A 12877-nucleotide genomic window follows, 5' to 3' on the forward strand; every position below is an offset into this window, starting at 1 on the left:
GAGGTACTGCCTGGCGGGGAGTTCCCCCTCGAGAAGTAGGAAGCCGTGGAGCGACTGATGATGTCATCACTGCCTGGACAGGCAAACAGAGCAGCAAGCACAGCTGGCCTTGCGCTGATGGCTCCCTCCACAGAGGAAGCGGGGGACGCAGTGTCCCAGGAGGCTGCAAGTGCCTGGCACCCCTGACGGCGGGCCCCCCAGGGCAGACAGCTGCAAGGCCAGGCTGCTCCCCATGCTTGGGAGTCAGGAAGCATTTCTCTAAAGGTGAGTATCGTCCACAGACACACAACCTTGCTCCAGAGCCCAGGGCCTGCCCACTGACACCTCCAATACCACAGGTCCAAGTGCAGGGCCAAGGGCCCAGGCCTGCTGCACAGACATTCCTGCTCCCTGACACCCTCAATTCCTGCTTTATTGATTATGCCAAAGCCTTTGACTGTGTGGATCACAATAAATTGTGGAAAATTCTGAAAGAGATGGGAATACCAGACCACCTGACCTGCCTCTTGAGAAACCTGTATGCAGGTCAGGAAGCAATAGTTAGAACAGGACATGGAACAACAGACTGGTTCCAAAGAGGAAAAGAAGTACATCAAGGCTGCATATTGTCAACCTGCTTATTTAACTTCTGTGCAGAGTACATCCTGAGAAACGCTGGGCTGGAAGAAGCACAAGCTGGAATCAAGATTGCTAGGAGAAATATCAATAACCTCAGATATGCAGATGACACCACCCTTATGGCAGAAAGTGAAGAACTAAACAGCCTCTTGATGAAAGTGAAAGAGGAGAGTGAAAAAGTTGGCTCAAACTCAACATTCAGAAAACAAAGATCATGGCATCTGGTCCCATCACTTCATGGCAAATAGATGGGGAAACAGTGGAAACAGTGGCTGACTTTATTTTGGGGGGCTCCAAAATCACTGCAGATGGTGATTGCAGCCATTAATTTAAAAGACGCTTGCTCCTTGGAAGAAAACTTATGACCAACCTAGACAGCATATTAAAAAGCAGAGACATTACTTTGTCAACAAAGGTCCATCTAGTCAAAGCTACGGTTTTTCCAGTAGTCATGTATAGATGTGAGAGTTGGACTATAAAGAAAGCTGAGCACTGAAGAATTGATGCTTTTGAACTGTGGTGTTGGAGAAGACTCTTGAGAGTCCCTTGGACCACAAGGAGATCCAACTAGTCCATCCTAAAGGAGATCAGTCCTGGGTGTTCATTGGAAGGACTGATGTTGAAGCTGAAATGCAAATACTTTGGCCACCTGATGCGAAGAGCTGACTCATTTGAAAAGACCCTGATGCTGGGAGAGATTGAGGGCAGGAGGAAAAGCGGACAACAGAGGATGAGATGGTTGGATGGCATCACTGACTCAATGGACATGGGTTTGGGTAGACTCCAGGAGTTGGTGATGGACAGGGAGGCCTGGTGTGCTGTGGTTCTTGGGGTCACAAAGAGTCGGACACGACAGAGCAACTGAACTGAACTCAACTGACGCCCTCAAAGCTGCCCTCCGTCTGAGTCACCCAACACATGGGGTCGAGTGATACACCTAAGAGTGGAAGGTGCTACCTCCAGAACCCAAGTGGCCTGCCAGGCCTGTGCTTCTACCTTGGAAGGGGACACAAGGCACAGCAACTTGTCCTTCACTTTGGGGACATCTGGGCATGCCCTGGCCACCAGCCCCTACAACTGGCATGAAGGGAAGCTCCCTGTATTTCACAGGGCTCCTCTCCCACCTCCAGGGCACACATGTCTTAAGGCCCCCTGACCACTAGCCTCCTGGCCCAGCCTGACCAGTGTGAGATGACCTCAGTGTGAGGGGCCTGTCCTGTCCTGGGGGGATGTCAAACATTAGGACAGAGGGGAGAGTTGGCACCACCCTGAGGCCAAACCATAAATGAGCACTGTTGTGCCCCCACATGACTGCAAACTGTTTCTGAGCCTCTTTTGGTAATTGGGATGGAAAAGAACGTGATCACTGACCAACGGCCTCACTAACCCATGACAAGGGTGTTGCACCTGGCACAGCCTGGGGCCTGTCTGTTCCTCCCTCCACCTTCTACCAGGGAGGCTTCAGCGCTTCCTTCCTGCTCACCATGGGCCAGCACTTCTCCAGGCCTCTGTGAGTCATCCCAGAATTGAGTCTGTCCTGTGACCTGAAGACTGCTGGGAGATTAAATCCTGCATTCCAAGACGGTACCTCCAAGTCCAGCTTTCCTGCTTCTCTAATCTTCTGTCCTGGCTTCGGGTAATATACGCATGCGAAGTTGCTTCAGTCATGTCCAGCTCTTTGCAACTCTATGGACTATGGCCCACCAGGCTCCACTGTCTAAGGAATTCTCCAGGCAAGAATACTGGAATGGGTTACCATTTCCTTCTCCCAGCCCAGGGATCGACCTGTGTCTCCTGCATCTCCCGCATTAGCAGGCGAGTTCTTTCACCACTAGTGTTACCTGGGAAGCCCTTCTGGGTCAAGGACCCACAAATCCAGCCCAGGACCACAGTCAGCACCTGCAGGCTCCCTCGCCACTCCTGACACTTGGCCTCTTTCCTTCTGACCAGGCCTGCACGTCCCCATCCAAGTTCAGCGTCTCGGCGTCACTCGGCCAGGGCCTGACAGTCACAGACCAGCAATGGCCAAGCAGACACCTTCCACTGCTTGGTCCGCTTCAAGGGTGCTGGTGAGGCACCCTGTCCCTGAGCCAGGGACCTCGCCCCCAGTCCCTTCTGCATCCCTTCTCCAGAAGGAGCATTGGTCCTAGGGAGTGGCAACCCCCACCACAGCCCTACCTGGGACCTCTTCTCACTCTGCTCAGGCAGGGACATCACAGAGATCCCAGGGCCCAGTCCCAAGAGCAGCTCCGGGGTTCTCACAGGGTAATGGTCTACCAGTCCCTTAGGCCCTCCTCTCCACCCAGAGAGCCTGAGGCTCCCGCTATCCTGACCACCCTTGCCCCTCCTGGCTGGCCCTTCACCTCTGGGTGGCGGAGACCCCAACGCAAGACACACATTGTGATCCATGGGTCACAGAGCTGCGTGTCCCTGAACGAGGAACGAGACCCCAGCCTGCCGGTTCTGAGCAAGGGGGACTTGGGAAGGAGACGCCTGGCGGGAGGACTCTGCAGCCTCCCAGGGCCATTCCTCCGAGGGCCGAGTGAGTGGTGAGTAAGGTGCCCCAGGCCCGGTAGTAGACACTCCAGGTCGCCAGGAAATGGGGGAGTGCGCAGCAAGCAGGGAGGTGGGCAGGTGTCCAGTCGGAGCAGCATCCAAGAACAGGGAGGGGTCCTGACTTAGCAGGGACCGCAGAGGGGCCTCTCTTCCGCACCCCTGCCCCCTGGGGTCCCTTCCCGCCCCCCACCCGCACCCCTGTCCCCTCGGGTCGCCTCCCGGCCCCGCCCTGCCGCCATCCACGTGGCCGCAGCGCCGCCCGGTGGCCGCCGTCTGGCCGCGGAGGGGCGGGGGCGCGGAGCAGCGGCGCGGGGCGCCGGGCGGTGGACGGGACGAGGCGGGGCGGGGGCGGGGTCTGGCGGCGGCCCTTCCCACCGCCCCTCCCTCGGCCCACTCGGCGCCGTCTTGCGTGGTCAGGACCCGGAGCCTCTTCGCTCCGGACGAGTCCGACGAGGGCGCCCAAAGCACGGTCAGGTAAGGCCACTGGCAGCTCAGTGCCGCGCAGCGGGGACGCGGGGAGTTGGGTTTTGCCCGGTGGGGTCCGCCCCCGCCGCGGTGCTCCCACTTGCACCGCCGGCCTTGCTTGGAGCCCCCGGGTCCGCTCCTGGGGCGCCTCGCGCGGGGACCCATCCGGCTGCCCCCTTCTCTCCTGGGCAGAGCCGGGTCCCCGTTCGGGGCGCCGTGCTGGGGCTCCGGGCGCCTGCCATCTACGCCCGGTCCCCCATCTGCAGCCTGACCCCTGGCCGTTCCTGGGAGGTTCGATCCTGTGTCTCGTGCCTGGGGACATCTCCAGAGTTTGAGGAGCCCAACTCACTCCCATGGGATGACTCCCCCTCAACACGAAACTGGGCACGGAGTGTCCAGGGGTGCTGGCCCCCCTCCTCGGCTCAGCTGAGAGGGAGCGGTTGTCCCTCCTCCCCAGAAAGACTCGTCCCTAGAATGAGGTCCGAGGGGCCAGCTTCCCTGCAGTGGGCCTCAGGGGAGGAGGGGTCCCTGACATTCCGATGGAGAACAGGGGAAGGGGAGTCACACTCACACCCCACCTACCCAGGAGCCAGCAGGAGCCCAGCCTGCCCCATTTCTCTGAGGCTGGAGGTGTCCACTGAGCATCTTACCCCGACCCGAGAGTCTGCTGAGGGAGACTGAGGGGAGCGCGGGGAGGGGAGGGCGGGTGCTGACTATGCTGGGCGGCTCCCCTTATGGGCCGGCCCCACACCCGCCCGGATCCTCAGGATCCACCCCAGCAGAGCCGGGGCCAGGGCTCAGCACCCTCTGGGGTGGTGGGGGAAGGTCTGCCGCTGGGGCTACCTGCTGATACCAGTAAGGACGACCGAAAACAGCAGGATGCCACCCCTGTGTGCCTGCCATCCTGCCCAGGGCCCCCAAACATCCTCCCCTGCACCTAGGGAGGAAGCTGACAGCTCCGACACCCCTAGGCCACCCAGCTGTCCCCAAGCAAAGGCTCTTCACTTGCAGATTGACACCCAAAAAGAAGGAGGCTTGAGGTCCACACATTTCCCTGGGTTTAGTTTCCAGTAAAGGAGCTCTGGCCTGGAGACACTCTTATAGCAGCGTTTATTCCCTGCCTGCCTCTGTCTGCCTCACCAGGGCCAGGAGGCCTGATGGGTATTTGGGGCTCCCAGGAAGGAGGGAAGTGGTCTGCTTCCTCCTGTTGCTTGGTGGCAGGAGGTGGGGTGGGGAGAGGGCCTGGGCCCCTGGGGCATAGGTGACTGGAGGGGCTAGACCCAAGGGGCAGAGATGTGTCCATTCGGCCAGACGTGGGTCTCAATGGACCTCTGAAATACTCTGGCCACTGCAAAGCTACCACCCTGGGCTGATGAAAGTGACCTGGGGGCAGGGCTGTGAAGACCGCAGCAGGTTGGGGGCAGTTGTTGGGCCCGTCCAAGGTGGAAGCCACATGCAAGGCAACATACAGGAGACCAGGCTCCAACCGCTGGGTCACCTGGTCAGGCAGGGCACATCCAAACCCAGTGGACTCTGCATAGCCAGCCAGCACGGGTGGCTCTGTTGTGCAGTGGTCCCTCAGGTCAGTCGAGCTCCCTGGAATGGGCCAGTGCCTGGGAGAAGGAGCAGGACCCAGGGGTCTTCCCAGGCCTCAGCAGAGGGTGTGGGCCGAGCCTGCCCACCTCTCCATTGCCATTTTCTCATCTGTAGGACAGGGTCTCCAGGTACAGAGTGGAGGGAGACCGTGTTTGCTGCCATGAGTGCTTTATGATACCTGGAAAACTTGGCTCTCGTGATTATTTTAAGAAAAATCCAAATAGTTTGATTCTTTTATTTTAAACCCCACCCCACGTTCCACTGGATTGATCCCTCCTGTGACTCCTTTCAAACATTTGTGCAGAGCCGGGGGACCCTGGTGTGGGGCACATCTGCAGAGAAGCAGGACTCATGGGATTCTGCTCACTGAACAGGACCTGAAGGCCAGCCCCTATCCTGCGTACTCGTTGGGGCTGGGCCAGATCACAAAGCAACAGTGCAGTTAATGCAAATGGAAATGTTTTCTTAATTTACCTTTTGTGTTGTTCATTGTTGGTGTATAAAAATGCAAATGATTTTTGTGCGTTGACTTTGTATCCTGCTACTTAGATTAATTCATCTATGTAACAGTCTCTTTCTGTGGACTCTTCAGGATTTTGCACATGGAAGATCATATCATCTGTGAACAGAGATAATTTTACGTCTATCTTTTATTTCTCTTTCTTGCCTAATTGTTCTGGCTAGGACTTCCAATACTATGTTGAATAGAAGTGGTTAAAATGGGCATCTTGTTTTGTTCCTGACCTTAGAAAAACTTCTAGTTTCTCACGATTGAGTTTGATATTTGCTGTGGGATTTTCATAAATGGCTTTTATTATGCTGAGATAGTTTCCATCTAGTCCTACTTTGTTGACTTTTTGAATCATGAAAGGATATTGAATTTGATCAAAAGCTTTTTCTGCATCAGTTGAGATGATCATGTGGGTTTTTCCTTCATTCTGTTAATGTGGTGTGTTACGTTAATTGATTTTCATATGTTGAACCATCTTTGCATTCCAGGAATAAATCCCACTTGATCATGATGTCTAACCCTTTTTCCATCCTGTTGAATTCTGTTTCCTAATATTTTGTTGAGGATTTTAGGCTGTAGTTTTCTTTTCTTGTAGTGTCTATCTGGTTTTGGTATCAGGGGTAATATTGTTCAGTTGCTAAGTTGCTAAGTCCAACTCTTTGTGACCCCTTGGACTGCAGCACACCAGGCTTCCTTGTCCTTCGCTGTCTCCCAGAGTTTGCTCAAATTCATATTCTATGAGTCAATGATGCCATCTGTAATGCTGACTTCATAGAATGAGTTTGGAGGTATTCCCTCTTCTTCAATTTTTTTGGATAAGTTTGAGAAATATTGATATTAGTTCCACTTTAAATGCTTCATCAGTTCAGTTCAGTTCAGTTGCTCAGTCATGTCCAACTCTTTGCAACCCCATGAATCGCAGCACGCCAGGCCTCCCTGTCCAACACCAACTCCCGGAGTTTACCCAAACTCATGTTCAAGTCGATGATGCCATCCAGCCATATCATCCTCTGTCATCCCCTTCTCCTCCTGCCCCCAATCCCTCCCAGCATTAGGGTCTTTTCCAATGAGTCAACTCTTCGCATGAGGTGGCCAAAGTATTGGAGTTTCAGCTTCGAAATCAGTCCCACCAATGAACACCCAGGACTGATCTCCTTTAGAATGGACTGGTTGGATCTCCTTGCAGTCCAAGGGACTCTCAAGAGCCTTCTCCAACACCACAGTTCAAAAGCATTAATTCTTCGGTGCTCAGCTTTCTTCACAGTCCAACTCCACATCCATACATGACCACTGGAAAAACCGTAGCCTTAACTAGACGGACCTTTGTTGGCAAAGTAATGTCTCTGCTTTTGAATATGCTATCTAGGTTGGTCATAACTTTCCTTCCAAGGAGTAAGCGTCTTTTAATTTCATGGCTGCAATAAAGCCATCAGGTCCAGGGCTTTTCTTTGTCAGATTTTCAATTACTGATTCAAACTCCTTACTAATAATACTCAGATTTTTCTTCATGATTTTCTCTTTATAGGTTTTGTGTTTCTAGGAATTTGTCCATTTCATCTAGGTTATCTCATTTGTTGATGTGCAACTGATTATAGTACCCTCATAATTCTTCTTATTTTTGTAGAATAAGTAGTAATTTCCCACTTTCATTTATGATTTTAGTGATTTGAGTATTCTCTCTTTTTTTCTTAGTCCATCTAGCTAAAGGTTTGTCAGTGTTGTTGAACTTTTTGAAGAATCAACTTTGGTTTCATTGATTTTTTTTCTACTGTTTGTCTATTATCCATTTCATTTATCTCTGCTCTAATGTTTATTATTTCACTCCTTCTGCTGGATGTATGCTTAGTTTGGCTTTTTTTTTCTAGTTCCTTAAATTGTAAAGTTAGGTTATTGATTTGAGATCTTTCTTGTTTTATGTAAACACTTACAACTGTAAATTCTCTCCTTCATACTGCTTTTACTGTGTTTCATGTATTTAGTATGTCTTGTTTTCATTTTTATCAGTCTGATATTTTCTAATTTCCCTAGTGATTATTCTTTAATCTTTTGGTTGTTTAAGAGTGAGTTGTTTAATTCCCACAATTCTGTGAATTTTCTAGTTTTCCTTCTGTTATTGACTTCTAAAGTCATCCCATTGTAATTAGAGAAGATACTTTTCATGATATTTTCTTTTTAAATCTATTGAGGATTCCATTGTTGTTACACTCTTCCCTATCATTGCAAGCCTTACCCTCTCTGGTTGAGTTGACTTCCAGGGGATTTAAAAGACTGCCACCTCCCCCACCCTTTTATTTTTCTCTTTTTCTCATTTTGGAAGTCAGACATTGAAGACTATAACATTGGAAAGCAATTGCATATACAGGGGAAATTAGGCACTGCACATATCTAGGGGAAAGTACAGGTTCAGGAAGGATATAAGAAGACCTTACCTTTACTCTTCGGGGCTTCCCAAGTCCCAAGTGGTCAAGAACCTGCCTGCCAATGCAGGAGACATAAGAGATGCAGATTTGATCCCTGAGTCAAGAAGATCCCCTGGAGAAGGAAATGTCAACCCACTCCAGTATTCTTGCCTGGAGAATTCCATGGGCAGAGTAGCCTGGCGAGCTACAGTCCATGGGGTCACAGAGTCAGACACAACTGAAGTGACTTAGCACATACACACGCACCTTTACTGTTCAGGCTGATCCTTGGCACAGAGACAGCCTAGAACATAAATAAAACAAAAACAATCAAAAATAGCAAGCCCTAGGGAAGGAAAAGAATCTGATTTCCAGAGTTACCATATTAGATTCAAATGTCTAGTTTTTAACAAGAATCAAAAGGCAAGTAAATGAACAGGAATATATGGCCCATTTAATGGAAAAAATGTAAACCAACCAAAACCATCCTTGAGAAAGACCTGATGGTGGATCTACTAGACAAAGACTTTAACACAACTATCTTAAAGATGCTCAAGGAGCTAAAGGAAGATGTGAAGAAAGTAAAAAATAATGTATTAATAAAATAGAAATATCAATAAATAGAAAACCTGGTAGAATCAAAAAAGATTTAATAGAGCAGAAGAGCACAATGATTTTATTTATTAGAGGGCTTCAAATGCCAATTTGAGCAAAGAAAGAATCAGTGACGTTGAAGATAAGAATGGAAATTATGAGTCTGAGGAGCATAAAGAAAAAAAGATTAAAGAAAAGTGAACAGAACCTAAAGGACCTGCATACAGTTTTGGGAATCACAGAAGGAGAAGAGAGAGAAAGGGGCAGATTAAACATGTGAAGAAACTTCCCAAATTTGATGAATGACATGAATATAAACATCTAAGACAAATAAGAGGAACTTAAAGAGACTCACATGTTACACAGTATAATCAAACTGTCAAAAGACAAAAACAAAGAGAAAAATGGTATATCAGCAAGAAAGAAGTGGCTCATCAGATCCAAAGGAACTTCAATAATGTTACCAGAAGATGTCTCATCAGAAACTCTGGAAACCAGAGGCAGTGGGTTAATATATTCAAAATGCTAAAAGAAAAAAATCTGTCACCCCAAAATTCTATATCCAGCAAAACTGTCCCCCAAAATTGAGGGCAAACTTAAAAAATTCCCAGATAAACAAAAGCTGAAGAAGTTCATCACCAGATCTTCCCTATAAGAAATGCTCAACAGAGTCCTGCAGGTGAAATGAAAGGATAATAGACAGTAGCTTGAAGTCATATGAAGAAACAAAGATCTCAGTAAAGGTAAATACGTGAGCAGTTTTATAAAGCTGTTATTATAACAATGGCATATAACTCACTTATTTTCTACATGATTTGAGAGACTAATACATGTTTTTTAAAAAAACAATAATTAATCTAATGTATACCCCAGAGTGGAATTGCTGGGTCATATGGTAGCTCTGTCTTTAGTTTTTTTGAGAAGCCTCCATACTGTTTTCCACAGTGGATGCACCAACTGATTACACAGTGGAATCCACCAATTCCCTTCAAAAGTGCGTGAGGGTTTCCTTTTCTTCACATCCTCATCAACAGTTGTTATTTGTATTCTCTCTGATGATAACCATTCTGACATGTGTGAGCTGATATCTTATTGTGAATTTTGATTAGCAATTTCCTGATGATTAGCAGTATTGAGAATCTTTTCCTGTATCTGTTGGCCATCTGCCTTTCCTCTTTGAAAAAATATCTGTTCAGTTTTCCTGCCCATTTTTTAACTGGGTTGTTTGTGTTTTTGATGTTGAATTGTATGAGCTGTTTATATATGTTGGATAGTAACCCCTTATTTGGAGAAGGAAATGACAACCCACTCCAGTATTCTTGCCTGGGAAATCCCATGGACAGAGGATCCTGGCAGGCTACAGTTCATGGGGTCGCAAAGAGCTGGACACAACTGAGTAACTAACACACACACACACCCCATTATTGGTCTTATCATTTGCAAATATCTTTTCTCATTCAGCAGGTTGTCTTTTTGTCAGTGGTTTCCTCTGCTGTGCAAAAGCTTTTAAGTGTAATTAGATTTCACTTATTTAATTCTGGCTTTATTTCCTTTGTTTTTGGAGACAGAGCAAAAAAAAAATTGTGCTGTGATTTATGTCCGAGTGTTCTGCCCTTGTTTCCTTTGGGAGTTTTATGGTATCCAGTCTTACATTCAGATCTTCAATCCATTTTGAGTTTATTTTTGTATATAGTGTTAGACAATGTTCTAATTTCCTCCTTTACATTTAGCTGTCCAGTTTTACCAGCACCAATTATTGAAGAGACGGTCTTTTCTTTATGGTATATTCTTGCCTCCTTTGTCATAGATTAATGACCGTAAGTGCATGGGTTTATGCCCTGGGCTCTCCGTTCTTTCCTGTTGATCTGTGTCTGTTTTTGTGCTGGTACTATATGGTTTTGATTACTGTAGCTTTGTGGTGTAGTCTGAAATTGCACACATGATCCCTTCAGCTCTGTTCTTCTTGAAACTAGTATTATTGTAACTTCAGTTTGTAACTCCACATTTTGTTTTCTACATAATTTAAGGGACCAATGCATTACAAATAATATTTGCTTGTGTTTTTGGAGCAGTTTTTTGTGTGTATGTTGTTGAACTTAAACTGGCTTCCCAGGTGGCACAGTGGTAAAGAATCTGCCTGATAATGCAGGAGACACAAGAGACACAAGTTCTGTCCCTAGGTGGGAAAGACCCCCTGGAGTAGGAAATGGCAACCCCCTCCGATATTCTTGCTTGGAAAATTCCATGGATGGAGCAACCTTGGGGGGCTACCAGTCTATGGGGTCGCAAAGAGTCGGACATGACTGGGCAGGCAGCACAAAGTTAAACTGGCATAAATTCCAATTATATTGTTATAATTTTATAATGTTAAGTTAATCCCATGGTAACCATAAAGAAAGTACCTAAAAACTCAAAAAGAAATGAGGTAGGGATGTAAATGTTTTACTACAACAATCAGCTACACAGAAAGGAAGAAAGTAATGCAGAAAATGAGGAACAAAAAAGTATAAGGTACATAGAAAACAGATAGCAAAACTACAGAAGTAATTCTCTCCTTATCAATAGTTATTTGAATTGTAAATGGATTATACTGTCCAAGCAAAAGACAGATACTGGCTGAATGGACTTTAAAAAACACCATCCAGCTAAATACTGTCTATAGAAGATTCACTTTAGATCCAAAGACACAAATAGGTTGAAAGTGAAAGGATGGAAAATGCTATTCCATGCAAATAGGAACCGAACGAGAGCAGGGGCAGCTATACCAACACCAGGTAAAGTGAACTTTAAATCAAAGAGAGTTATAAGAGACAAAGAAGGATATTATATATTAATAAAAAGTTTACAACAGAAAACAACATATTATAGTTGTAAATATATACACAATAACAGGCTATCAAAATGTTTAAACCTCAAAAATGTTAAATCTTGATCAAGCATTGGGAAGATGGTTGCCTGGCTCTTGGTCTGTTTCCACTCTGCCCATGTCACTTTGTTGTAATAAAGGTGATATGTGAGAGCCCAGTTATCACGACTGTGGACTCAAAACCATGCTGCCTGGATTTGGAGATCAGCTACTAGCTGAGCACCTCGGACAAGTCACCTATCTTGGTCTCAGTTTCCTCATCTATGAAATGGAGGTTATATTAGCACTAATATCCAAGGACTGTTGTGAAGGTTAAAAATCTGCAGTGTACCATCTGGTGCAGAGTAATCATAGGCATTTCATGCCACTTCATCTTTTCTATTTGCTTCAAAGACTTTTTAGTCAGTGCTCTACACACAGTTATTTGCTCCTCCTGGATTTTATTTGGGTGCCCTGCATGAGGTGGGATTACTTTTAGTCATGTTGTAAGCCCTTTTCCAGCCTTCTTTCACTGCTCTGAAAACAGCCATCTCATCTTTTCAGTTCTCATATGGTTTTATGCCACTGCTGTGTGGTCTTCTGGCCATTTCCAACACCAAAACAACAAATACTTCATTGCTATGATTGTATTCCATTATTGCACTTGATATCATAAATTTTATCAACCTTCATTTTTTTATTTTTCTCACCTACTCTTATTTATTCCTTCAGATGAACCTAGGATTTATTTTGTCAACAGATAATGGCAAAAAATAAAATTTATTGGAAATTTTAGTCAAAATTATATTCAATTATAGATTTGGTTATAAATAACTGATATTCTTAAGTATTGTGTGTCTCATCTAAAAACAAGGTTTTTCTCTCCAACTGTGTTATTTGGAAATTTTTTTAGTTTTTTCCATAAGTCATGCACATCCTTAGGTTCTTGTTAAGTTTATTACTTGGATTTATTTTGGTTTTCTTGCTAGTGTAAATAGTATTTTTTCCATTACCTTTTCTAGTTGGTCATTCCTGATAGAAGAAAACCTGTAGATTTTTGTGTATTTTTCTTATAACTGCCTCATTGAAACCACTTTCTCTCTCCCCTAAACTTTGTTTAGTTTATCTTATTGAGTTTTCTAGGTAGATAGTACCATCTTTAATAAGGAGTTCCCATCTCATCCTTTACAAGATTTATACTTGTTTCTTTTTACTGTCTTATTGCATTGGCTTCCAACACAACAGTGAGTAATAGAGTGAGATCAACACTCTTTGTCTTTTTTAATTTTTGTA

At 46.2% G+C, this 12877-nt stretch overlaps 1 protein-coding gene across 2 annotated transcripts in view; it reads left to right on the forward strand.

Moving 5' to 3' along the window:
- The first annotated feature begins 3524 nt into the window (after positions 1 to 3524).
- Positions 3525 to 12877, forward strand: part of COL6A2 (collagen type VI alpha 2 chain) — a 31246-nt gene continuing 21893 nt past the window's right edge. For both annotated transcript variants that reach the window (XM_055569856.1, XM_055569858.1), the window contains exon 1: positions 3525 to 3648. The gene's annotated coding sequence lies outside the window, so the exon portion shown is untranslated. The remainder of the gene's footprint in view (positions 3649 to 12877) is intronic.

This window comes from Bubalus kerabau, chromosome 2 (assembly GCF_029407905.1).
Source record: "Bubalus kerabau isolate K-KA32 ecotype Philippines breed swamp buffalo chromosome 2, PCC_UOA_SB_1v2, whole genome shotgun sequence".
NCBI classification, from domain to species: domain Eukaryota; kingdom Metazoa; phylum Chordata; class Mammalia; order Artiodactyla; family Bovidae; genus Bubalus; species Bubalus kerabau.